At 35.0% G+C, this 27,547-nt stretch overlaps 1 protein-coding gene across 7 annotated transcripts in view; it reads left to right on the plus strand.

Annotated features, from left to right (window-relative positions):
* The window catches only part of LOC145277818 (protein shifted-like), a 593,688-nt gene that overhangs the window by 242,766 nt on the left and 323,375 nt on the right, over positions 1 to 27,547 (plus strand). The window lies entirely within an intron of this gene.

Consider the following 27,547-nt stretch of genomic DNA (forward strand, 5'->3'; position numbering starts at 1 on the left):
TGTGGCGGGTGGGGGCAAAAAAAGAACTAGGGTGGGGTGGAGTCTATTATCGGTACTATTTTGATTTTCTTCATCATCCAAATCCCTTTTAACTCTCTGGCTAGCTCTGTGTATTTGCTTCGTTTATCCTTTTCTTTAATACTCACCCTGTGGTCAGCTGGGACTGCAAAGTCTACGATTTAGCAGGATTTTTCTTTCTTGTTAATTATTACGACATCTGGTCTTCTTGCTTGGATGGGTTTCTCCGTCTGTATGTCCATGTTCCATAGGATTTTGTGGTTCTCGTTTTCGAGTGCTGTTGCGGGTTTATGCTTGTACCATTTGTCTGTACGCTCAAAATGCAGTCGTTTGTACAATTCCCAGTGTACCACCATCCCCACTTCATCATGCCTGTTTTTGTATTCCTTTTGGGCCAGTTTGCTGCATTCACTTACTATATGGTTTATCGTTTCGTCTCTTTGTCCACAGAGTCTGCATTTGCTGTTTTCTTGTGTTTTATCGATCCTTGCCTTGATATGGTTGGTTCTTATCGAGTTATCTTGTGCTGCAGTTATTAGAGATTCAGTTTCTCGGTTTATATGTCCTTTTCGCATCCATGTCCAGGTATTTTCGCTATTCTCATCTTTTGTCATTCTTATGAATCTTCCGTGGAGTTGTTTCTCTTGCCATTTCTTTTTTCTCGTTTTGTCGTTTCTCTCTCAGTTTTCTGTTTTGTTGTTTTTTTCAGTGTCTCTCGCTGCCATAATTATCATTTCAGTGTTTTGCATTATGTATTTTTCTAGTTCTTTTTTCGTGTCCTTCACACAGTCTTCTATACAGATCTTTCCTTTTCACGTAGAGTCTGTCAATATCATCCTTTGGGTGTAGTGCATTATGCACGGTCATGAGTTTCCTGGATTTTTGATCGAATTGTCTCAGTTCTTCTTTTGTCCACCCTGTAAACGGTCCAGAGTATCTTACTAGTGATACTGCCCATGTATCTTACTAGTGATACTGCCCTTTTATTAGGTTTCTGATATATAATTTCGTTTCCAGGACATTCTTGTTTTCCTGAGGTATTCCTTTCCAATTTTCTCTTTCATTTTTGTTGCTTTGATGGTGTCTGCCTCCAGAATTTCCAAGTATTTATAGTCGTCTTGTTCCCCTAGTGCTCTAATTTCTGTTTGGTTGGGTAGTTCCACGCCTTCTGTCGTTTCCAGTTTTCACTTTCTTATAACTAGTAGTGTGCACATTTCCATTCCAAATTCCATTTAGATATCTTGGCTGAAGATCCTGGTAGTGTTAATTAGTGTCTCTAGCTCCTTTTCGGTCCTTGCAAAAAGTTTCAAATCGTCCATATACATCAGGTGGCTCATTTTTTCCTCTGTATTGGAGAACTTGTATCCGGCTTGCCACTTTCTCAGAATACTGTTCAAGGGCATCATTGCTATGATGAACAGTAGTGGTGATAGTGATTCTCCTTGGAAGATGCCTGTTTGTATGTTAATTTCTGTTATGCGTTGTCCATCAGCTGTCAATTCCAGTCTTCATGTTTTCATTGCATTTTCTATTACATTGGTGATCCTGGTTGATATTTTATACATTTTTAGGCATTCTGTTATCCATGCTTGGTGGATTCTGTTGTACGCTTTTTTGTAGTCGATCCAAGCCATCGCTAAATTCTTTCTCCTCCTTTTTACCTCCTTTAGGATCTTTTGATCTATATATAACAGGTCATGTGTTCCTCTTTTTCGTTTTTAGCATCCTTTCTGCTCCTCGGAGATGAGTCCACGGTTATTCAGGGAGTGGTAGATTTGTTCCCTCGGTTGTGCTGTCAGTATCTTCCACATAGTGGGTAAGCACGTGATTGGCCTATAGTTGCTAGGGACGGTTCCTTTCTTCGTGTCCTTCTGTAGCAGTGTGGTTCTACCTTTTGTCATCCAGTCTGGTGCGCTTGCTTCCTGTATACATTTTCTCAGGGTTGGGTTAGCCTTTCGTGTAGGTTGTGAATTTTTGAACCAGTATGCATGTATCCCGTCGTGCCCTGGTGCTCTCCAATTTGCCATTTTTCCTATGGTTTTCTTTAGGGTTTCCTTGCTGATTTCATTCACTGTTCCTTCTTCTATTTGTTGTAACTCTTCTTTCGTGTCTTTCAGCCACTTAGCATTTCTATTGTGATCTCGTCGCTCTTCCCATATTTTACTCCAGTAGAGTTTTGTTTCTGATTTGGTTGTTCTGTTTTTTTTTCCTCCGTTCACATTTTGGTAGAATTGGCTTTCATTATTTTCAAATGTTCTGTTTTGTTTGTATTGTTCAGATTTATATCTATATCGTCTCAATCTCGCTTCTTTTGCTTTTATTTTTTGGTCCAGTTCTTCATGCTTCTTGTTTAGCCTCTCCTTGTCAGTTACATTTCCAGTATTCCGTTTTCTCCACATTGCTTTCTTCCTGGCGATCATTTTGGTTTCTTTTTTATGTTTGTGTATCTGGGTGTCTAGTCTTATTTCACATCTAGGTTTTGTCGGTCCGCTTGTCCGTGGTTGTTTTTCTTATTTGAGCTTCATACCATTTTGGCGCCTGCGTAAATCAGGTTGTTTAAGACTGTGATTATATTTGTTAGGATATGTGGGAGGAGTTTGTTACCCTTCTCTGTTTCTGTTTTTAATTTCTTCTGCTCTTGGTTCCTTAACGATGGGAGCTTTGTTTTTTTCTTCGTTCATCAGCTGTATTATTTTATTTATTTCATTTGCTTCATTCTCTGTTAGTTCTGTTTCATTGCTCTCGGTTTCCACGTTTGTAGACTTCGTTCTTTGTTGGTCCTCGGCCTTTGGTGTTTTTACTTGTGAGGCTTCAAATTGTGGGGTTGTTCTACATGCGGTTTCGTTGGGGGATACTTCTTGTTCAGTTTCATCGTTTATTTTTCGCTGAATTTCTGTTAGTTTTGGTTTAGAGAGTCAACCTTTGTTGAGTATCAGTTTTGCTTGGTCCGCAATTCTTTATTCTGTCGTCTGGAAGTCACTAGATAGGTCTCATAGTTCTTTCATTCGTTTCCGATAACCTCCATATCTATATTTAGGACAGCTTCTATAGTAGCATTACATTACGAGTCTATTCTCTTTTGTTGTCCATTTCTTCTTCGGTTTTTTTCCTTTTGATGGTTATTATGGCTATGCTCTGTTTGTTCGGTATCATTTTGTTCCCTGGAGTTAGAGGTTATACGTACCTGTTCAGCGTCCATGTCATTCGAATTTCTGAAACTAGAAAGTTGGCCAACCTTCGCAGTCCCCCATGCTGGCTACCGAAGGAGCGCCTGCCGATCAGGACACCCAGATCTTTCTTCTGGGTCCCATGGTTTGGATTATTTGTAATTGACATTTTTCATGTTTTGGTGTTTGTTGCAACACCGAGCCCAGAATTGTTTTACCTGTGGTTCTGATACAGGGATAGTGTAAAGTTCCCGTGTATCCAAGAGGTATCGTGCACTATCGCACATATGTATGTGGGACAAAAAATATGATAATAAAAATAAAAAATAAATAAATAAGTATTCTACTTAGTAAAAGTCGAAAGTCATGCTCTGAAAGAGGGCGTTTCAAGATAGGTCTACCTTACACCATACTGTTTAGCCCCTGGAAATGTTGTATGGGAAAAGAGGAGGAGGGCAATTTTTCCCGCCGCTTTGGTAGTATTTAATTCCCTCGTTCAAAAGCGGAGCAAATTTCTACGTCAATATCGGTAAAAAGTCTGGTTTCTGTTATAAATTCGAACTAACATTTACTAGATAATACGCCTGTCGCCCGTCTGGATATTTTTGCATTCATTTTTAGAGGATTTTCATTAAATTTGAATTGACAAACAGAATTATACGTTTATATTGAAACAAAGACTGTTTTCTTAAACGAATTCGAATTAACATTTAACTTTCTTTTTTTTAAAAAAAAGAAGATAAATTCGCACTTCTTTGGTTTCTTTAAAAGAGTTTTCTGTCACGAGTGTACTAATACCTTCCCTCTATGGGCTCCAATCTAGAGTTAAATGCCTGGTCGTTGGTCAGTAGAGGATAAGGGTAAGGTGGAGGGGGGTGGAAACAGTCCTTTCTAGTACAAACGTACGCACATATCCACATACGCATATACATATATCCACATACGCAAACATTCTGCCTGTCTTTGCCAAAAAAGAATAAAGAGTTCCTCTTTTTTTTTGCCCCCCGTAACAAATTTCGCTAGTCGCCTGTCTAGCTAATTTTCCATTCCTTTTTAGAGAATTTTCATTAAATTTGAATTGACAAACAGACTTATACGTTTATATCGAAACAAAGACTGTTTTCTGAAATGAATTCGAAGTAACATTTAACTTTAAAAGAAAAAGACATAAACTCACAGAGGTATTTCGAAGGTCTAGCAGTGTGTGGGAAGAACCTATTAGAGCAGAATGCTTTCCAGCACCTATGGACCTCTACAGTGCAGAGGTGGGATTTTGTTGCCTGTCAGATTAATCGTAATTATTAACGTCACGAGGATACAAGTGCTACGAGTTCGTCAGAGCACATTCCATTAAAGTACTTGTAAAACAGGCACAAGGATGTAATGTTACATATGTTAGAAGCGTGGTTGATAGTGCAGGACGAATTAGGTTAGAGACTCTTTTTTGCCCCCGTTCTAAAAGTGAGAAACTAGTGGTAGATGCACTATACTAGTATTGAACCCTTCTGTAGAACAAAGATGGCGGTAGTAGATCCAATCTGCGAAGAATCAATGCCGTCCCGATCAACAGTGGTTCAGTCGTGTCAAGACGGAGACTGAAAGCGAACTGACTGGAATCCAAAATTCAATATTTTTTATAATTAGGTCGGATGCTTCTCGTTGTCCTAGCGCATCCAAATAATAAATAAAATCGTCCAAATTCTGGAATTCATACCCTCCCCATCTAGTCAGGTTGATTTTTTTCTTTGCGCTTAATTTTTATTGTTAACCCTTTTGTTATTGCTATTTAACGTTTTTTTTATGAAATCGGAACATTTGTTTACTGGCAATGGTGTCGGACAGTTGTACGACACCGGAGGAGTCTATCTCGAAGGAAAAATTGGAGGTTTATTCTTCAACAAACTAATGAAGAGTCAGAGTGGACAAAGTCACCTACAGTCACAATTAATGTCGAAGAATATGTATCAAAAGTCTGTTAATATGTGGAATTTATTACAGACAAAGGGATTATACTGGAACAAACCAGACTGGAGGAGTTAAAAAAAAAACAATCTCTCTTTTTGTTATTGGCCGTAAGACAAAAAAGCTCATAAGATAAAGCTAAGCCCAAGTCACGAAATTTATCGCAGCAGTCAACATTAGACCAGAAAGAATCACAAAGTGTAAAGAATCACAATACCTGGAGCGCCCTTTTTAAGACACCCAAGCAATGCATTGCACTGTCGAAAAAGGAAGTAATTACTAAAGACTATGTTTTAAAAATAGAATATATGGGACGGAGGAGGACCACTCTGAGTGTTTGAAGTTCCTAGTCTGGTCCCGAGAGAATACATGTGTGCCTGCTTTTGACAGTATGGAGATATCACAAGAGTGAGTGAGGATAAGTTTAATGGCATATGGTCCTTTGATATTCTACTGAATAAGGACACATTTCTACAAATACCCTATTATTTGGAAGCGGAAGAGGAAAAACTACCAATCGTAGTATCAGGTAGAACACCGGCATGTTGGGTTTGTTGGGAAGTAGGGCACCATACTTTCATCTGTCCCATTATAATGCCGACCAAACCAAACAAAACCAAACTAAACCCTCAAAATAGGTGTTTTAGCACCTAAAACATCCCCGGTGTAGGAGAACTAATCAGAGACGAGACCGACTCCTCTAATAGTACAATATCAACCCCGGTGAATACCATCACTCCAGATGACTTTGAAAAAAAAAACTAACACGATAAACCAGTCCCCTCAAAAAGATGGCTGGACTCTAGTTCATAAAAAACTCTCCAAAATGACCTACGCTAAATCCCTCACTGAAACGAAAAAATTGAAATAATGTCAAGCATAGCCCTGGGGATGGTGAATAAGAGCTTTTAAACCTTAAGAAACCCTAGAAAATGAAAAGACTAATTGAAAAATGGAAGAAAAAAAACACTATTTCCTGATTCTCTATTCCAAAAATCTAGCAAACTAGTAATCCCATCTCCCCCCTTAAAGAGAAACGCCCCTCAACCGTAAAAGTACCATACCCTGTTAAATCTTCGGTACCGGAACCAGATAAAAATATGACCTCATATTAAGCTCACCATCCAAAATGAAACAAATTCCTTCCAAACTCTCCCCATTTACTACCCCCTGTAACACGCTCAAAAATACACCTACCCCTCCCCAATGAAAACTGACATGCCGCAGTCGATACAATCTCCTCACCTCTGTTTCTAATACAGATAAAAAAAAGGCAACGGAGTCCTTCTACGGAAAAGGAAATGCGAAAAAATAAAACGCTTTTCTTTACTGGAAATGACGTGTGCAAAATGACACTAGGGGAAGAATCAATCATTAAAACACACTTCATAAAAGAATAAAGAACCTTCCTTTCTTTTAAAACAATAGAAAAAAAAATTACAAATCCGGAGAACTTTCCAAAAACCAAAGACTCCTGACTGTGGTGAGGCATAGGGAGGAAGCGAACGGTGTTTGTGCATTACTAATGAGATGGTCACTTGTTCCATGGGGACAGCCGTCGGTGGCTTGACACTATCAATGTTTGTTCAGGAATCTCAACCTTAAGTTACTACAATCGCCTTGAGATTAGCGAGTTTCAATACCCGAGGTTTGCGGGACACCTTTCGTAGACTTCGAGTTGCACGCAACCTTCAACGTCTCGGAGTGGATATATGCTGTTTGCAGGAGACTCCCTTTATTCCTAGTGATTATCAAGGTGTGCTACTTAGATACTTTCAGCTCTATTAAGCACATTTTAATGCTCACTAAAGGGGGGGTCACCTGTCTAGTTAAGCGCACTTTTGATGAGTCGTGTGTCCCAGTATTTGCAGATCCTGAACGAAGACTGTACATTTCGGATGTTACCGTAAAGGGTGTGGCATTTCGATTTATTGGGGGTTATGCGCCCAATAACCGTACTGAGCGAGTTCTCTTTTTTGACGGACCGAACCTTTTATGAATTCGTCTCGTTGGATAGTTTTAGCGGGATACTTGAACGCGGTCCTGAATCCCGATTTAAATCGCGGGGGTAACTCCTTAAAGGCTACTAACCAGAATCGGGATGTTAAAGCATTTCGAGATTTTGTCGACAAGTTCGATCTTGCTGATAAATTTCAAAATGAAAAACCCGGGAACGTAGTATGAACTTGGACAGGCTGACGCTGCTTCGATCCGGTGCAACTCTCGAATTACATTGATCGGTTCTATTAGGAGGTTCGACCTAGGGCTTTTAGATTGCCCACAATATTGTTTCTTCGGATCACAGACTCGTCCGGGTCCGGGTAAACTTAGATAGTGTTAGATAAACCTAGGACGATTGTGTACTGGAAGTTCAACACGTCGTTGTTCGACTTGAAAGACTTCCGCGAACAGCTGTTACTAACCATACAGAGAATACTTTCGAAGGCTGTAATAGGGAATAAGTGGTGGAGTAACCTTTAAAAAAATTATTAGGTTCTTTGCTGCCGATTATAGTCGCCGACTCAATCTTAGTTCTAGGGCAGTGAAAGCGACACTAGGATTTAGATTAGAACGGGCGGTGGAGGAGGGGGATAGAAATAGCTATACTATAGTTAAGGATTAACTGGACTCCTTGGATAACAGGGAGGACCAGGGATACGTAGTAAGGGCTATGGTTTAGAAAAGTGCCGAACGAAGCAACAAACATGGCCGCTTCATTGCGTGCGGAAGAGCCTCTACGATCTACTGATCAACATATTGCCACTGTCACATTGTTGGACAGACGATCTTGGCTGGTTTTCGCTAATTTTCAGGATCTCTTCACTTACTATTACACAATTCGACTTTCTCTTCTCGAGGCGACCGAAAAGGCTAGGTGCAAAGGTAGTATAAAATAAGTCCTGGAGGCCTTGAAACAGGTCAGGCTGTACAGAACTCCTGAAATGGATGGTCTCCCCCACTGGATATATTTTAGGCTGTCGCCCATTTTTATCCCTTTGCTGGCCGTACTTTTTAACTCCTGGTTTAGGAACAGGTGTATAAATCAGTATTTTACCAGGAGATCATGAAATTGCTACACAAAGATAAAAATGGTGTGGATCGGATAGGTAATTTCCGGCCCTTAATGTTAATTATAGAGTTAACCAATTTTAGCCAAGATCTTAACAAACTGTGTGCAGCTTGTCTTGCATTGGCTAATAAGCCCTCTACAAAATTGTTCTGTTAAGAGCCGGACGATTCAAGATAACTTGCACACAATACGCTTGAATCAAAAAGTCGACACAGAAGCCGCGTTGATCAATGTCAAAGCATTTGATAGGGTCGATGATTGTTACCTAAAGGCTGTTCTTTCCTTAGCTGGATTTGATCCTTAGTTTCGCTCCTGGATTCGCCTCTTGTATGTAAACCTCGGTGCTATGGTGGAGGTGAATGGTATGAGATCGAAAGCCTCCAATTTGTCCAGATTCATCAAGGTTGTTCGATTTCATCAATGCTCTATGTGTTTGCGTTAAAGTCCTCTCTGTACAATTTTAGAATAAATCCCGTCTTTCGCGTTACCCGGTAAAGTACACTGCCTATTCCGACGACGTGATTGTGCTTGTAACGAGCAGTGTTGAAGCTAGAGTCATCGGCACAGAAATAAGACAGTATGAACAGGAGGCAGGGGCCAAAATCAACTGTAACAAGCCTATTGGCTTACGCATTGATGCCTTCATTGTCTGGACTGATGGGGCTTGCAAGACACTCGGCGTCTGGTTTGGCCCCGACCTCCAGCTGGAGAAAAATTGGTCGGAAGTATTGGAAGCGGTCGAGACCTAATCTCCTTTTGTGGTCCTTAAGAAATCCTACATTAAAGGGTCGAGCGAAGGTCTGTAATTCACCCATTTACCAAATCATCCTATACCGTATATCAGTATTTCCACTCCCCGACACCTCAATAGTTGATCTGGTGCGTGCTTATGGCGCGAAAAGTAAGCCATGGTTAGCCAGGAAGTCTGTTACTTGCATCCGTCTGAAGGCGGGCTGGGTATGCCTAGTATCGAGATTCGTAGACACATGTTTAGACTAATATACTTGGACCGAATGTGTACACCATATGAGAGAAACGGTGGCTTCTAGAAAGAAAACACTAGGAAAGCCTTCCCAGCTTTGAAAAGTGTGCATTCGGCTGGGGGCGAGGCACAAACGATGCCCCGAAACGAGTGCTCCCTTTATCGCGAGTGTCGATAGCTCTTGAGTGAAAGAAAGCCTCTCTGACACCCGAGTATTGTCCCGTAAGGCACTATATAGGGCTATGATGAGGGGATCTGTTCGCGATGAAAAGATTGAGCGGTTCGGTTTTACGAACGAGGAGCGTCGCTCGATATGATTTTGGGCGCCTGGGATGAGCCGTCTTGATAATTACAATGCATCGCTCACCTAGTTAGTAATTCGACATGCCCTCGGGGTTGGTAAAATACTTTTCGCAACGGGCTTTATAGCGACACCTAGTTGTGTCTGTTGCGGAGACTGGGAAGAAGATCTCGATCATGCTTTCTTCCACTGTCCTTCCGGGGAAACCGTTCGACCGTTGGTTCGCATGCTGAACGGACGATTTTTTGTACTTGACCCGGTTTCCCTGTGTTGTAACTAGGCACCGAGCACGAAGAAAGAAGAACGCTACGTTTTTTGTCTGCTATCGGTTATAAGAAACGTGACTTGGTCGAAACAACAGAAGGAGGTTTATAGAGATAAGACCTTCACTGCTTCCCAGCTTGTCCTCATTTTCAAATAACGCTTGAAAATGCGTATTTAGCTGGAGAAAGTGAAAGTTTCTCCGGCAAATTTTAACGAGAGGTGGGCGAAAGTTTTGCGCTTGTGTAGAGTAGATAGAGCTAGTCTCGAGTTCTCTTTGGAAATAAGTTAGGCAGAGAATCTTGGGTGTCCTGAACAAACTTTAACATTATATCGGACCGTTTAGGCTAGAGTAGGTTTGTTTAACTTAGCTAGAGTATGCTTATTATAAGGCCCCCTTTATAGTTCGTCCTGATCCCTTTTTCTTTTCTCCGTTTCATTGTTTGATACACCCATTTCCTGACCCCATCTAGGTGATGGATCGACTATATTGTCAGTGATGTAGCCCCATTTTCTAAGAGTTTTAATGAAGATAGTTTTCGTGGGGACCTACATCCTTTTCGACTGACAAAAATACTTATCTTTCACAATTATTAGTCGGGGTGGGGGGTCTTCTACTAGCTCACTATTTTCTTATTGTATATATTTCTTTCGTTTTATATATACATTTTTTATCCCCAATTCCTCACATCATGTAAATATATATCATTTTGGGTTTAAGTTAGAATGTTCATGGAGTAGACATGGTATTTATGGTGAATACGTTTAAGTTGATATGTTTTCTTTTGTCTAAGCGCGATCTGATCGTATTAAATATTCGTTCGGTAATACCATTTAATTAATTTTTTCATTAAAAGTCCTTCATGCGAGATCTTTTGAATAGTTTTGAATATATCAAGGTTTTCCGTCCTAGTTTTCTCTATTAAATCTAGTGTATGATAAATTTGCTTAGAAATGACCTTTAAAGTATCTGCAGTGCAACACGTGGCTGCCTAATTCCATAATGATAGTTATAAAGAAGTGTAGCATTTACAACGTGATGAACTGCGGCTTGGTTAATTAAGGACCAAAAGATTTTAGTGAATTGGGGGGGTGAGACTGAAAGGACGATAATCGAGCGGGTCATTTCTTTTACCCTGTATATCAAATTTCGAGTCTGTAGACTGAAAATTGACAGAGTTATTGTGTCGGGAAATGTACACAGACAGACAGACACTTTCATTTTCATAAATAGATAGATAGATAGATATAGATTGGACGCAATACGTAGTAATGATTGAAACATTTTTAAAATCTGCAAAAAATCTGGCTAATTTGCATATTTTTCTAAACATTCAATATAATTAATTCCTTTTAAGATGTTTCGGTTTTCTTATGGGATGATCATCTTTCAAACCCATGCTAAACTTTATATTTGGGTTTTAGCCGGGAAAAATCGGTGCAAAAGTTTAAAAATTAAAAAAAAAATGGAATTCGCCAGGTGAAGGTCCAACGATAATATTACGAATATGCATGCGTAACGTAATAACTATTGGTTCATGTTTTATTTTTTAGTCTTTTTTATAGGTCAGGCATCAAGGCCAAAGAAAAAAGTTAATCGTAAGTTGAACGTTTTGGTTTCGATTCTCGGTCATTTTTTTTTTAACTTTTTAAATCATTACTATATATTGGGTTTAATATAATATAATAATAAATACGAAATCTGCAAGTATCAAACTATAATATTTAAGTGTATTTTACGACCGGGCATCATCAGCATCGTAATAGTAATAATTTAAAAAGTTAAAAAAAAAAGACCGAGAATCGAAACCAAAACGGTCAACTTACTTTTCCCTTTGACGTTGATGTCTGACCTATACATAAAAATAAATAATAATAATAATAATAATAATAATAATAATAATAATAATAATAATAATAATAACATTATATCTTTTACATACTACTTTGTTTTCTATTTCATTCTTTCTATTATATTTTTACACTCGCTTTAATTTTATCCTTTAATCAGAATTACTATTTTTAAGATTCAACAATATCATTAAATATTTATACAACATAATTCTTTGCAATACATATGGCAAAAAAAAAAAAAAATTAATGATAGTTTGATCTTCAAAAAAAAAAAGATCTAAAAAAATATCTGATTTATTACAAAGATCCTTCTTCCCAAACGAACTATATATGTGTTGTGATAAATTCTGGATTAGAGTAGATTGTGTCCTAAAGTTATTAAAACATTCTATTTTGGTCCTAATTTTTTAACGAACACCTAAATATTATCATGTTCATATATAAATTCTGATGGTTAGCCGAAAATCTTTAATGTCAGGAAATTAGTATTCACGTTTTGTGGTTTTTGCATTCGAAAATTGGACAAAAACCTGGAATTTTAAAAACAGATTTGATTTTGACAGATGTAAACTACTTTTGTATTAGTCTTCCGTTAAGATATCAACCTTTTTCTCGCATATTTTTCACAACTGGATATTTATTGTTTACAATGTGATTTTTATTGTTCGTTTACCATAGATTTGGTTTTATAGTCAGCTGAAACAACGATCCAAAAAATCTTATGTTTTTCAACATTTACTTACTTCCTAGGTTTGTATGAAATATCTTTAAGTTTTAAATTGGCAGACTGGTGTTTTATATAGAGTCGTAGAGTTTACATTTTTCTACTTTTAAATTGTGACCGAAAAATGATTTTTTTTTTTTTTTGACCGACGGTGAAGTTTGACAAACCGGTCGATTTAAATTTGTATATTTGAAATAAATACCTCATTAATAAAATAGAAATTATAAAATTTAATGAATAATAAATAGATAAAGAATAGCATAAGGTGGGCGTTTTGTGAAGAAATTCATTACTTTTAATTCTTTTCTGTTTTCATTAAAGTTAAAGAATCTTATTTTACAAACAGCAGTGCAGTGTAACTAACGGCCATTTCCATATACCTGGAGGGGCATAGGCCATCTACAACTTTATAGCTTGTTTTGTAGCAAGGATTTCTTTTTACAGAGTGAGGGTGATGGCCCCCACGCCAACCTTCCCAGAAGGTGCATACAGCATCTAGCCTTCCCAAATGATCACCCATCTGATACTGGCCAGGATCAACGTTGCTTAACTTCGGTGATCTGGTGAGAACGGATGTGTCAACGTGATTATGCCGTACCGTAATCAACGGTGTATAGTTTAAAAGAGGTCCTACTTATTTTGAACTAGACTACCCATGACCCGTTGGGTTAGTTTATGTTATAGCTATGAAATAGTGAGTATAAAGAATTAATATATAAACCTGATACTCGTGATGGAAAGACAATATTTTTAATAATTAGGTAAATTGATCAAGAATATATATATATATATATGTATATATATATATATATGTGTGTGTGTGTGTGTGTGTGTGTGTGTGTGTGTGAGTGTGTGTGTGTGTGTTTGTGTGTGTTATATACCAAAAACATTCGTGTGAAAGTATATTAAAATGAAAAAAATATAGGTGGATTTCTCTGAGTCGTTTCAACATTAAACCTAATTATACTCACAGTGATTGTGTGTGTGATTATCTTCAGTCGATAAACAATTTAAGACGCTAAAAACATACATTATTTTAACTATCTTTGGCTTTATATCGTCTTGGATATATTAACATTCTGCATTGAGACATCGCGTTATTTACGAAAACATGAGGTTAAGATTGATAATCGACAGTTTGAAATTGAAATGTATACCATTTTAATTAGTATATATATGTATATATATATATATATATATATATATATATATATATAATCATAATATAAATGTAAGCGCATAAACACATGCATATATATGAGTAAATATTACGCTCAAGAAGTATATTGGACACACAACAGAATTAATTATATATATATATATGTGTGTGTGTGTGTATGTATATATATATAGGCATATATATAGGCATATATACATATATATATATATATATATATATATATATATATATATATATATATATATATATACTAGCAGTTCAGCCCGGCTTTGCTCCGGCCCTATGTACTGTTCATAGCTTTATGTGCATATGTATATATTAAAAAGTGTGAATATGTACGGTAATACCTTTAACTTTACCTTTTAACTACTATAGAGAAAAGTTGGAAGAGGTCAATTTTTTTACCCCAATTTTGAACGATTAACATTATGGTTTGGGGATCAAATCAAAATAAAAAGTTTGACCCATGTCCAAGTTACTTACATCTAAAATTTTAAGTGTTTAGACCAAAAATTGGCGGAGAAGTTTGGTAGAGTCTTTAACGGTCAACTCTGTAAACTTTGGCCTCTTGGCAGTCTAATTTTACGCCCCAAAAACGCATTAAAAACCTTGCTGCGTGTCTGAATACCCTTTATGTAAAATATCAAATGTTTAGACTCAAAATTGTATAAACACTTTGCCAGAGACCGCAAAGGTCAAATCTTTTGAACTTTGACCCCTTGAAAGCAAAATGTGAAGCAATAATACGATCAAAAAGCTGCCTCTATATTTGAATACACTTTATGCAAAATTTCAAATGTTTAGACCAAAAAGTAGCCGAGTAATTTGGTAGAGACAGCAGAGGTAAAATATTTTTAAACTTTGACCCCAATTATAGCCCCTAAGCATTAACTGTCCCTTTAATTTTGTCTATTTCTTTACCTGTCCTTTTAATTTTGTCTATTTCTTTTACCTGTCTCTTTGATTTTGTCTTATTCTCTTACCTGTACCATTGATTTTGTCTATGTCTTTTACCTGTCGCTTTCTATTTGTTTATTTCTTTTACCTGTCCCTTTGATTTTGTCTATATCTCTTACCTGTCCCATTGATTTTGTCTATTTCCTTTACCTGTCTCTCTGATTTTGGTCTATTTCTTTTACCTGTCCCTTTAATTTTGTCTATCTTTTTTACCTGTCCCTTTAATTTTGTCTATCTCTCTTACCTGTCCCATTGATTTTGTCTATCTCTCTTACCTGTCCCATTGATTTTGTCTATCTCTTTTACCTGTCCCATTGATTTTGTCTATTCCTTTACCTGCACCTTTGATTTTGTCTATTTTTTTACGTGTCCCTTTCATTGTGTCTATTTAATTTATCTGTCCCTTTGATTTTTTTCTATTTCTCTTACCTGTCCCTTTGATTTTGACTAGTTCTTTTACATGTTTCATTGATTTTGCTATTTCTCTTACCTGTCCCATTGATTTTTTCTATTACTTTTTCCTGTCCCTTTTATTTATCTATATCTTTAACTGTCCCTTTCATTTTTTCTATTTCCTTTTCCTGTTTCTTTTATTTTGTATATTTCTTTTACCTGTCCCTTTGATTTTGTCTATTTCTTTTACCTGTCTCTTTGATTTTGTCTATTTCTTTTACCTGTCTCTTTGATTTTGTCTATTTCTCTACGATGTCCTAATGTTTTGTCTATTTCTTCTACCTGTCCTTTTCAATTTGTCTATTTCTTTTACCTGTCCTTTTCAATTCGTCTATTTCTTTTACCTGTCCTTTTGATTTCGTCTAATTCTCCTACCTGTCCCATTGATTTTGTCTATTTTTTACGTGTCGCTTTCTATTTGTCTATTTCTATTTGTTGATTTCTTTTACATGTCCCATTGATTTTGTCTATTACTTTTACCTGTCCCTTGGATTTGGTCTCTCTCTATAACCTGCCCCTTTAATTTTGTCTATTTCTCTTATCTGTTCCATTGATTTTGTCCATTTCTCTTACCTGTCCCATTAATAATGGCTATTGATTTTACCTGTCTCTTTCATTTTCTCTATTTCTTTAACCTGCATCTTTTTTTCCATTTCTTTTACCTTACCCTTTCAATTTGTCAATTTCTCTTACCTGTCACTTTTACTTTGTCTATTTCTCCTACCTTTCCTATTTATTTTGTCTATTTCTCCTACCTGTCCCATTGATTTTTGCTGTTAATTTTCACCTAACCCTTTTATTTTGTCTATTAATTTTACCTGTCCCTTTGATATTATATATTACTCTTCCTTGTACCATTGATTTTGTCTATTTTTTACCTGACCCTTTCATTTTGTCTATTTCTTTTACCTGTCCCTTTTGTTTGTCCATTTCTGATACATGTCCCATTAATTTTGTCTATTTCTTTTACATGTCCTATCGATGTTTTCTATCTCTCTTACCTGTTCCATTGATGTAGTCTATTTCTTTTACCGGGCCCTTTTAGTTTGTGTATTTCTTTTACCTTTACTTTCGTTTTCGTCTATTTGTTTTACCTGTCTAATTCATTTTGTCTATTTTATTTATCTGTCTCTTTGATTTGTCTGTTTCTTTTATCTGTCCCATTGATTTGTCTGTTTCTTTTACCTTTCTCTTTTATTTTGTCCATTTCTTTTACCTGCCCCTTTGATTGTGTCTATTTCTGTTACCTGTCCTTACGATTTTGTCTATATCTTTTACCTGACCCTTTGATTTTGTTTATTTTTATTACCTGTCCCTTTGATTTCGTCTATTCCTCTTACCTGTCACATTGATTGTGTCTATTTCTCTAACCTGTCCCTTTTATTTTTTCTATGTCTTTTCCTGTTCCTTTTATTTTGTCTGTTTCTCTTACCTGTTCAATTGTTTTTTTCTATTTCTTTTACCTGTCTCTTTGATTTAGTCTATTCCTCTTACCTGTCCCATTTATTTTGTCTATTCCTCTTACCTGTCTCTTAGATGGTGTTTATTTCTCTGATGTGTCCCTTTGATTTTTTTCTTATTCTCTTACCTGTTCCATTTATTTTGTCTATAACTCTACCCTTTTCCCATTAATTTTGTCATTATCCTTTACCCGTCCTTTTATTTTGTGTATTACTTTTACCTTTTTCTTTCATTTTTTTCTATTACTTTTACCTGTCCTTTTGAGTTTGTCTATTTCTCTTACCTACCCATTGATCTTGTCTATTTTTTCCCTATTTCTTTGATGTTGTCTATTACTTTTACCTGCCCCATTCATTTTGTCTATTTCTCGTACCTGTTACTTTGTCTATTTGTTTTAACTGTCCCATTGATGTCCTCTGTTTCTTTTACCTGTCCCATTGATTTTTTTCTATTTGTTTTACCTTGCACTTAAATTTTGTCTATTTCTTTTACATGTCCCATTGATTTTTTTCTATTTCTTTTACCGGTGCCTTGCATTTTGTCTATTTCTCTTACCTGTCCCTTTGAGTTCTTCTATTTCTTATACCTGATCCATTGATTTTTTCTATTTCTCTTTACCTGTGTTTGGATTTTGTCTATCTCTCTTACGTTCCCATTGATTTTTGCTATTTCTTTTATCTGTCTCTTTGATTTTGTCAATGTCTTTTGCCTGACCCGTTCATTTTGTCTATTTCTTTAACCTGTATTTTGTCTATTTCTTTAACCTGTCCCTTTGATTTGGTCTATTTCTTTAACCTGTCCCTTTGATTTTGTCTATTTCTTTAACCTGTCCCTTTGATTTTGTCTATTTCTTTAACCTGTCCCTTTGATTTTGTCTATTTCTCTTATCTGTGCCATTGATTTTGTCTATATCTTTTATCTGACTCTTTCATTTAATCTATTTCTTTTACGTGTCTCTTTGATTTTGTCTATTTCTTTTTTTTTTACCCCTTGATTTTGTCTATTTCTCTTACGTGTCCCATTGATTGTGTCTATTTCTTTAACCTGTCTCTTTCTTTTTTTCTATAACTCTTACCTGTCCCTTTGATTTTGTATATTTCTTTTATCTGACTCCTTCGTTAAGAGAAATAGACAAAATGAAACAGTCAGGTTAAAGAAATAGACAAAATATCTATTTCTTTAACCTGACTGTTTCATTTTGTCTATTTCTCTTACCTGTTCCATTGATTTTGTCTATTTTTTTTACCTGTCTCATTGATTTTTTCCATTTCTTTTACCTGTCCCATTGATTTTGTCTATTTCTTTTACCTGTCCCTTTGCTTTTGTCTATTTATTTTACCTGACCCTGTCATTTTGTCTATTTCTTTTTCTTTTCCCTTTGATTTGGTCTATTCCGTTTACCTGGCTCTTTTATTTTGTCTATTTCTCTTACCTGTCCCATTGATTTTGTCTATTTCTTTTACCTGTCTCATTGATTTTTTCCATTTCTTTTACCTGTCTCATTGATTTTTTCCATTTCTTTTACCTGTCCCGTTTGATTTGATTGCAACTTTTCTTCTTGTTCTTTCTTTTCTGTTTACACACTTTTCTCCCACTCTTTCCCCACACGCTGTCTCTTCCCTCTTTTTACATCTTTTCTCTGTTTTTATTCTCTCATCGTTTATTCTCGACGGATTCTAGCCAGCCAAATTCCGCGCTCATCCATTATTCATCTAGAAAGTTTCCATTATGCAAATACATCACAACCTTCATTTTCCTCTAACCATAACCCTTACTTCCATCTTCCCATGACCCTAATCCTAGCCAATCTTACATTTATTCGTTTTCTCTATTTTTATTATTTGGGACTTTTAATGGAAATGTTCTAGAAGGTCAGACTTGAGAGAGTCTCTCTACTGAAATTATCACGGCGAGAACAAACGAAATGAAAGACGAAAGACTTGCAAATTAACACAATTAACACTATGTAATATTTGTTCATACAGTTATAGACTCTGCGTTTTATCTATTTTCTTCTTAATCTGCTTTCATCGAGAAAGTTAATCGGCATTCATTTTCGCATCTCGTTTTATTTTTATTAAAATACGCAAATAATTTACAACTGTATGTAAATATATAACATATATATATATGCAAATATATAACTGAATGGGCTTATAATATTAGATTGTATTTTGTTGCGTACTGTGTCGACTTTTCATAATTCCTAAACTGTTTTTATTCAGTAAAACGATTAGAAAACAAATTTTTCATGTAATAAATAGGAATGATAATTGCAATGATAATGATAAGTGCAACATATCTGTTGAGTTTGACTTAAACGATACCAACTTTGAAAGTAGACGTTTATTCATCATGACTTCATATTCAAAAAAGGTGAAAATTCATCTAAATTTATTGGATTTATTCTAGGACTACAATAAAATCATGTAATTTCATTGTTGTATTCCAAGTGATAACTTACAATATTACAATGCTTTCCATAGTTTGTAATTCGCCGAACTTACTTCTATGATTATAGCGATATTTTGTTTTCATTTTTTTTACATATAATCCCTGGCACGCAATTGATCTAAACCAATGTTTCAATTATTTCTTTCAAACATTTTTTTTTATGTAATTGATACATTATCAGATATTTATTTTCTAGCTGAAGCTGTTAAATCTTGGCATATGAACAGTTTTATTGTCCTGAATCAGAGAAATTGCTATTTACTTTTTACAGAATTGACAAGTAGGACATCGTAAATAAATAGTTAATATAAAAAGACAGACAAATCTAGTCCGTCCTAAAGCTATAAAAAAAGATGACTCAATAATGAGAATAACAAGGACACCACGATAAATTTAGTCATGAGTTCAAAACTGGGAATATTTTTTGCTCTCGAATAACAATAGTCAGGAGATTGAAAGAAACTGCTATATCATCACAACGATGTGTCAAATATCTTGGTTATCACAAAAGACTACAATGATAAGCTTTGTTTCTGAATATAGCACTTTCGTCTCAAAATGGTTTCAGAAAAGTTTACCACTAGAAAGTTATTTTTTTATTATCAAAAAATTATTTGTCGAATGGGTCGAGATTTTCTCCTGTCAGTGATACTGTTTAAAAATTAGGTGAGATTCAAGATTGTTTGCAAGTCAAAGTCATTCATGAAAATTTAAAAATTATTATTTACGATCGCATTTTCATCACTCCTGAGCAGTGGAGAGTTAATTCTGTGTGATTAAAACTTAAATGCATTTGTATTTTATAAAATTCATTCTCAGAGTTCAACAGTTCTGTCCTTCCTGTGCTTGAGAAAATATCTGGTTTAAGCTCACACTGCAAAATTTATCAAAAAAAAAGTCGTTGAATGATAATTCGTTTAAGATAATGGTGTAACTTGCATAAAGATCTGAGCTTGAATTTCGAAGAAAAATCAACAAAAATTTCGTTGGTAAAGTTGCAGTAATCCCTCGCAAAAAGGTAAGAAACTAATTGACAACTTGTTACGTAAAGACAGGGAGGAGATATCCAATATTAATAAAATGTCTATTAGTAATTTTGTGTTTGTGTAAATTATTTTAGAAATGCATATTTCAAATTAGCCAAGCTCATTTATATTTTCCCGATAATTACACAAACACATCCTTCCCCCTCTCTCTCTCTATGTCTCTCCATCTCTCTCTCTCTCTCTCTCTTTCTCTCTCTCTACATATATATATGTATGTATGTATGTATGTATGTATGTATGTATGTATGAAAGAAATACAAATTTTGCAAATTATAATTTACAACATTTATTGTTCGTACACTAAGAATACAAGATGAAGATAATTATTAATTATTTCCACAGAGTTTCAAAATAAGGCTTTTTTCTCAGAGATACACAGTTTCTAAAAAAGTTTATATAGATTAGCTATAATTTTACTGATTAACACAAAAATGTAAACCTTCAAAATCTGAAAGAAAGTAAGTTTCGAAAGACTATATAGAAATATATGCAGATGCAAAAAGATGTTCATAATAATGCCAAAAAATAAATAATAATAATAAAGTTGCATAATAATAAGATCCGATCAGGCCATCCTCTCAGTAGGTCCAAAGTACTGTGGCTGCTGTATTGCCATTTGATAAATGGATTCTGGACCATGCAGTAGCTTCTGGTGGGGTTTTTTGATGTCATATGGGGTAATTGTTACGTCGTTACTTTATCATGGGCCACAAACATATTTTTCGTTTCTTTTCTACCTTACTTTCCCTTTCTGCCCTGTTCTAACAAAGTCTGTCGACCTATTCCACAAATCCTATAATTCCAGCATGAAAAGTCTGAAAAATACATAATTAACTCCAATTTTTAACTTAAACTCCAACTATCATGTCTACTCAAACATCAGGGGTCTACGTTTCAACCTTCCAGAGGTTGAAATACAATTCCAGAAGACCAAACCAGATCTATTATTCATAGGCGAAACTGGCATTGGGCCGACTATTTCTCTAGATAAGTTCGTAATTAACAAATACTCTAACTTAACACTAAAATCTGAGCCCCAAGATAGTCATGGGCATGGAATATGTGTCTACGTTCGAGATGGCTTGCCATGTGGTAAGGACATCTCTAGAGAAGACCCTAATTTACCCTACATGTGATTCTGGTTTGCATTTGCGCACACCACTGCGCTTGTATTTACCTTTATCGCCCCCAAAGCAGTGGGGAGCATATCTGAGAAAATTGACCACATCTTCTCTACTCATCCTTTGCCTAACCTTCACGTCTGTGGAAACTTCAATGTTCACAATTTAAAATGGTTAGACCCAAGACATAATAAGGGGGTGTTCTGTCACGATTTCTCCATTGCTTATGATCTAACTCAGATTGTTCATTAACCCACCCGCGTTCCCGATACTGACGGTTAGTATGCAAGTTTCCTAGACCTTTTTCTCACAACTGTCCCGGAGCTATGTCCATCCTCCGTTCTGTCTCAACTGGGATCTTCCGATCACTCGGTTGTATCAGTCAGGATAAAAACGAAATGTAATAGGTCCTCAGACGTACCTCTCCATCGTACAGGGTATCTATAAATCCGTACATTTATATCAGATCTACCTCTTCATTCCATGTTTTAAAATAATTTGTCCTCTATATTATCAGAACTGGCGAAATGGTTAATTGTAGGGATAAACTGCTTCATGCCCTTCAAAAAATCCAGCAAAAACCTAACAGCCAGTCGTGGTTCTCTCCAGAATATGCTACTGCTATTGCGCACATACATAATTTTTCCATTGCTTCCAATGTAGTAGATGTACTGAGACTAAAGCCGCTTTCAGGAATGCCAGTAACCACTGTAAAATAGCAATAAAGAACGCGAGAGAGTTGTATGCTCACTCATTCGAGTCGAAGGTATCGGAGCAGCGGCTTGGTTCCCACCAGTTTTGACAAATGACAAACAGAGTCCTGAACAGAAGCGTGTGCTCGATCCAAAAAAAACATTAATCAACATCGGACAAAGCCAAACTCTTTGCTAAGAACTTTACAGCTATGCGATCAGGGTCGTATCTGAAAACATGCTATGTGGCATGTGCGTGATGTCACCAAGGTAATCCAAAACCTTAATTCCAGTAAAGCAACTGGCCCTGACAGCATTTCAGTTATAGTTCTGAAAAAGCTTCAACCAAAAGAAGCTCCCATACTTACAAATCTGTTTAAGCGTTGTATTGAGAATTGCTTCCAAAACCCCATCGCTATACCCCGTATTTAAGAAATCCGGTAATCCGCCATCTCCCTCTCAGTACAGACCAATAAGTCTCTTGTGCGTCACAAGTAAGTTGCTAGAATCTGTGTTAAATAGAGAAGTAGTCAACCACCTCACCAAACATTACCAACTCAGTTGCATGCAACATGATTCCCGTTCTGCTAAATCTACAGCAGATGTGCTAACCGTTATATCTCATTGGATTAGCGAATCTCTCGATAGAGGCTTCCTTTCTAGAGCAATTGCTCTTGACATATCAAATGCCTTTGATAGGATATGGCTAAAAGGTCTACTCCACAAGATATCCAGCTACGGTATATTCGGAAATGTCTTCTCAATTATTAAATCTTTTCTCTCTGATATAGTCATAAGTGTAATAGTTGATGGGTAGAAATCAGACGCTCACAGTATTAATGCTGGAGTTCTTCTAGGGTCGATTCTGAACCTAACTCTCTTCCTGATCTACATCAATGATCTTCCAAATCACTACCTAAGATCATTTGTAGACATCTTTGCTGACGACACTACCATTAATGACAACACGTCAAAGACTGTAAATTACTAAGTTCTCTCTGATTCACTCTCCTCTGGTCTTGAGCACGTAATACAATAGGGAAAGATGTGGCTGGTTAATTTTAATGCATCTGATACCAAGCTTCTATCTTTATATCATGAACGCTCTGATCCGCGTCTGGCATCATTTAAAATGAATGGCTCTCATCTTGGGAGAGACACCATGTTCTGACAAGCTTCTAGGTCTGACCTTTTACTCCTAATCTGAAATAGAACACGTTGTCACGGTCGCTGGAAAAATGGTGGGATCATTCTGCCGCTCCAGTAGATATTCCATTATTGATGCAATTCTCTACCTGTATTAGGGCCAAGTACGTTCAAGGATGGAATACTGTTGCCACATCTGAGCGGACGCTGCTAGAATCGTACAAATATATAGTTCTTTAGAAAATTTAATTAAAATTTCTGATAGAACAAGCTTGCAGTGTTGATATAAAAGTTTGTAGAAGATTCGTCGATTTTTATGAAAACTTAAGTAGACTATATTATTTAAGTAAAGAAATGAAGAGCTAGTATTGGTGCTCATATCGCAAAATAACTGGTTATACGCGAAATTTCTTTTCTGGCTAAAATCGGAATATATATATATATATATATATATATATATATATATAGTCCTGGTCAAAATCATAAGACCACTTAAGAAAGTAAGCGTTTACGCATAATATCGAATTTTTAATCAAACAAATGGTTTAAACCATTTCCAAAAGGGAAAATATGATGGAAAAAAATGAAATCTGCTTCATTCGAACCCTTAACCCTGATCTAATAATTATTTTTTTAAAAAACAAACATTTTCTCCTGGTCAAAATTATAAGACCACTGATAATTTATCTAACTAAAATTTTAGTCATTCAATCGAGCAATTTTAATCTAGGTTGGATAGTACTTATAGAATATTACTGCCAATAATATTTCGTAAAACTTATAATCACAGGTTTCCATACTAGTTGATTGTTAGATAAGTTTATTCTAAAGTACTAAAGTATATATATATATATATATATATATATATATATATATATATATATATATATATATATATATATATGGATATACTATTGCAACCCAATTGATAATCAGTTTTAAATAAAGCTAATTTTAAATGAATATTTCTAATTATTAATTTTTTTTTCAGAAAATCGCCTCAGAACTTAAATCAAATTATAATACAGTTATCTGCATAATTTCTAATCATTGTTTCAATTTAATTAGGAAAACTTGAAATAATTTTGATTTTAAATTTTGATTTAATTCTGGTGCATTTTATCTAGCTTTTATTGGAAAACCTCTGGTGCAGCTGTGACACAGGACTTGTTGGTTAATCCTAAACGTTTCCCTTTGTTTCTCTGATAGGGTTAGTTTAGCGAAACTTTTCATGAATTTAAGAAATAAAAAAATAATACGAATAAGTATAAGACTGAAAAATAATGTAATGAGAAATAAGTCTAATGATTCTGAATTGAAAATTGAAATTAATATTCTGTTTGCCCAACATCTATTTTGTTTTGACAGTTCTTAAGGATTATGATTTAAGGATGAAGAAAATTGAAGTTACACAGAAAAAGGCAATGGGAAAAGAAAGAATTATTTAAAGAATTTATGTAAAAAATATTCTAGCTAAAATGAAGTACGTTTGAAATAAAAAGCCAAACCTGCCAAGAAATGTTAAATTCGAAAAGCAAAATGTGATTAAAAAAAAAAGATTGTGAGCTAAAAAACTAAGAGCGAAAAGAAGATAAAAGTGGAAATAATTGTGAAGATGAAAGCCTAATCGAGATTAGTCTGATGAAAACTGTCATCTTAAATGGCATTTCTAACAAAAAATAAAAAGAATAACATGGCTAGCAAACGAAAGAAACAATAAAAAAATAAAAACGAAGAATATCAGACAAAAGAAGGAGAAAAATATTGTCGTATCACTAAAAGATAAAAAGATTCGAAAAAAGGTCAGCAAAACAGATTCGTTGTAAAATGAGGTCTCGTTACATATAGAACAAATGTAAGAACTAACCGTAGAGCAATAAGGGACGATGCGGTAAAATAGGTTGTTCCCTATATATTACACAATATTGTTCGTGACGTGAACTGAATGTTGAAAAACATTTATAGTCTCATCAAAAATGTCCACTATCTTTAATAAAATAACTTCTATGTTTATACCAAGAGTGCATACTGATATATTAATATATGTGTGTGTGTGTTTGTGTGTGTAATAAATTCCACAGCCGAACAACGTCGCAGCGCACAAGAGCCATGAAAGTCAACGAAACGGAAGTCCAAGTCTCGAATTTCGCCTTCATTTGGGCTCATCAGTTAGACACATCCGAACTCAGAATTCGAAACCTGAGCCTCCTGCATACGAGGCAAGCACTCTGCCAACTCCAGTCTTGGACTTCCAGTTCGTTGACTGTCATGGCTCCTGTGGGCTGTGAAATTTATTATATAATCTCTTACATTCTGAAAATCATATATATATATATATATATATATATATATATTATATATATATATATTATATATATATATATAATAAAATATTATAAATGCACCAAACCTCAAAGGAAAAGAAAAAGAAAAAGAAAACAACAACAATGGCTCCTGATGATAATTGGATACACCGATAGAAAGCGGTTGAGAAGAATATGGTCGAACAGTAATTTTTGGGTGCCATTCTATATAACATGCCTGCTGAAATTAAAAATACCGCTCGGAAAATGGAAAAGATATCCAAAAAACCGGAAAAAGAATAACTCTGTAGTGTTCAATCAGACGTGCTTGAATAATGACTTGCTGCCAATATATATATATATATATATATATATATATATATATATATATATGTGTGTGTGTGTGTGTGTGTGTGTGTGTGTGTGTGTGTGTGTTTATTTTGTGACATTTTTGTGCGAATATTTTATACTCTTTATGCATACTAATCCTTTTATTAATTATATCTTTGTAAAAATATAACAATATTTTTGCCATATTGCAAAGTCTGAGGTCTTATTCATCTTACTGGCACTTAAAAAAAAGCTTTGGTATGTTTTACAGACAAGTTTCGTTCACAGTGAACAATCAATATTTTTATGCCAGCATTGGATATTTTCTACCATAGACTCATCCAAAGACAAACAATTTTCATAGAGAAAAATTTTAAAGTATGTAAGATACATGAAGAACCAAAATAACTAACATCGCTTACTATACGTTGTGACCAACTTGCTCATCCAATGTGAGCATATAAATATTGATTTTTCTGTGGACGAAACAGATTTCTAAAATGTAGGAAAGTTTTTAAAAAAAATTGTATAAAATTATTCGTAACATATATAAGACCTTGAATTTTATATATATATATATATATATATATATATATATATATATATATATATGTATGTATGTATGTATGTATGTGTATGTGTGTGTGTGAATGAAAGAATAACAGTATAGTTATAATCCCAGATCCAAATATTCATCTCTCAACAACTCCTCCAGTATGTTAAAATTTCGGTACATCTTTTACAGATCCGTTCTGTAAAAACTGGTTATTACTATGTCAATACCAACTCTTTGGGTGTATATACTCCTCCGAAAAAATTGGAAATTCTTTGCTTAGAAAAGTTTAACATATATAATATAATGTCGACAAAAGAAAAAGAAATAAAAGTAATAGAAGACTCAACATCGTATGTTTGTTCCGGTAGCACTCTTGGTTCATATAATAAAGCTAGACAGATTTTATTCAACGTTTGAATTAAAACACTTTGAATATCTTTTAATTCTATAAAGAGATTATTAACAAATGTTATTGTTCGTGTTATCCAAGTGTACTATAACCACTACGCAAGGACCTGTGGCGTGGTGGATATAATACTTGGTAAAATTTAGTTCGAAAGTTGCACTCTTCTGAGGGTTGGCGGTTCAATTATTAGTGCGAGAGACACTCCAAAATACAACTGCGAATTACTTAGAACTTTCTCTCTATGCATGGCTGATTGAATGGAAGCATGCTACCCCCATAAATGGAACCGTTCAAATTTCTATGCAGATTTCCGAGTTTGACAAAAAACATTGCAGGTTATATCGACCGGAACGTTATGAAAATAACACTCAAGGTATGAACAGCAGTTTGAAAAATCTAAATAATACTAATAATCAATCCTCACCTGAAATTTCAAAAACGCAAAATTATTGCTTGTATGACTTCAAAAAACATATTGTATCTTTTGTTTGTAACTAGAAATTGATATCTAGCATTTGTTACTAATCTGTTATACTTTATGTGTATTGTTTTTATTGTTTTTTTATTTATTGGATTTTTAATAAGAATATATAAAAAGAAAATGTAATATGTCTAAAAATATGAGCTTTCTACTGGTGTTGGATTGCATTTCTGGTTAAACCTAGAAAAGAAGTAAATATTCTTTAACATTTTGGAACTGGTGAAACTTATTTAATGAAGCGCTTTTCTTTTCTCTGTCCGATCTCACACAAACTGTTTTTATGGGGTCAATGTAAATACTATAATCGCTTCTCGTTTGTAATTGGCGGGACAAGCAACGAAAACAAAAGCACAGAGTTGAACATGTTCTATTTTCTATTTCTTGTTTTTTTTTCTTTTTTTGTTTTACTTATTCCCCACTGATGACATCCATGTGTGACCAGCTACATCAGTAATAGGTAAAATCATTAGTCAAAATAGACGTAAAAAAGTCAAGTTAGAAAAGTAAAAAGAAGAGCAACCGAATTTAGACGAGTGTTTTTGTTGACGTGGCTGACAAAAAAACTCAGATCGAGTCACTTTAAAGATTAACTTATTATCTGGTCTAATTGTATTTATACCAT

Source organism: Euprymna scolopes, chromosome 6 (assembly GCF_053919585.1).
Source record: "Euprymna scolopes isolate OS-2025 chromosome 6, ASM5391958v1, whole genome shotgun sequence".
In the NCBI taxonomy this organism is placed as follows: Eukaryota; Metazoa; Mollusca; class Cephalopoda; order Sepiida; family Sepiolidae; genus Euprymna; species Euprymna scolopes.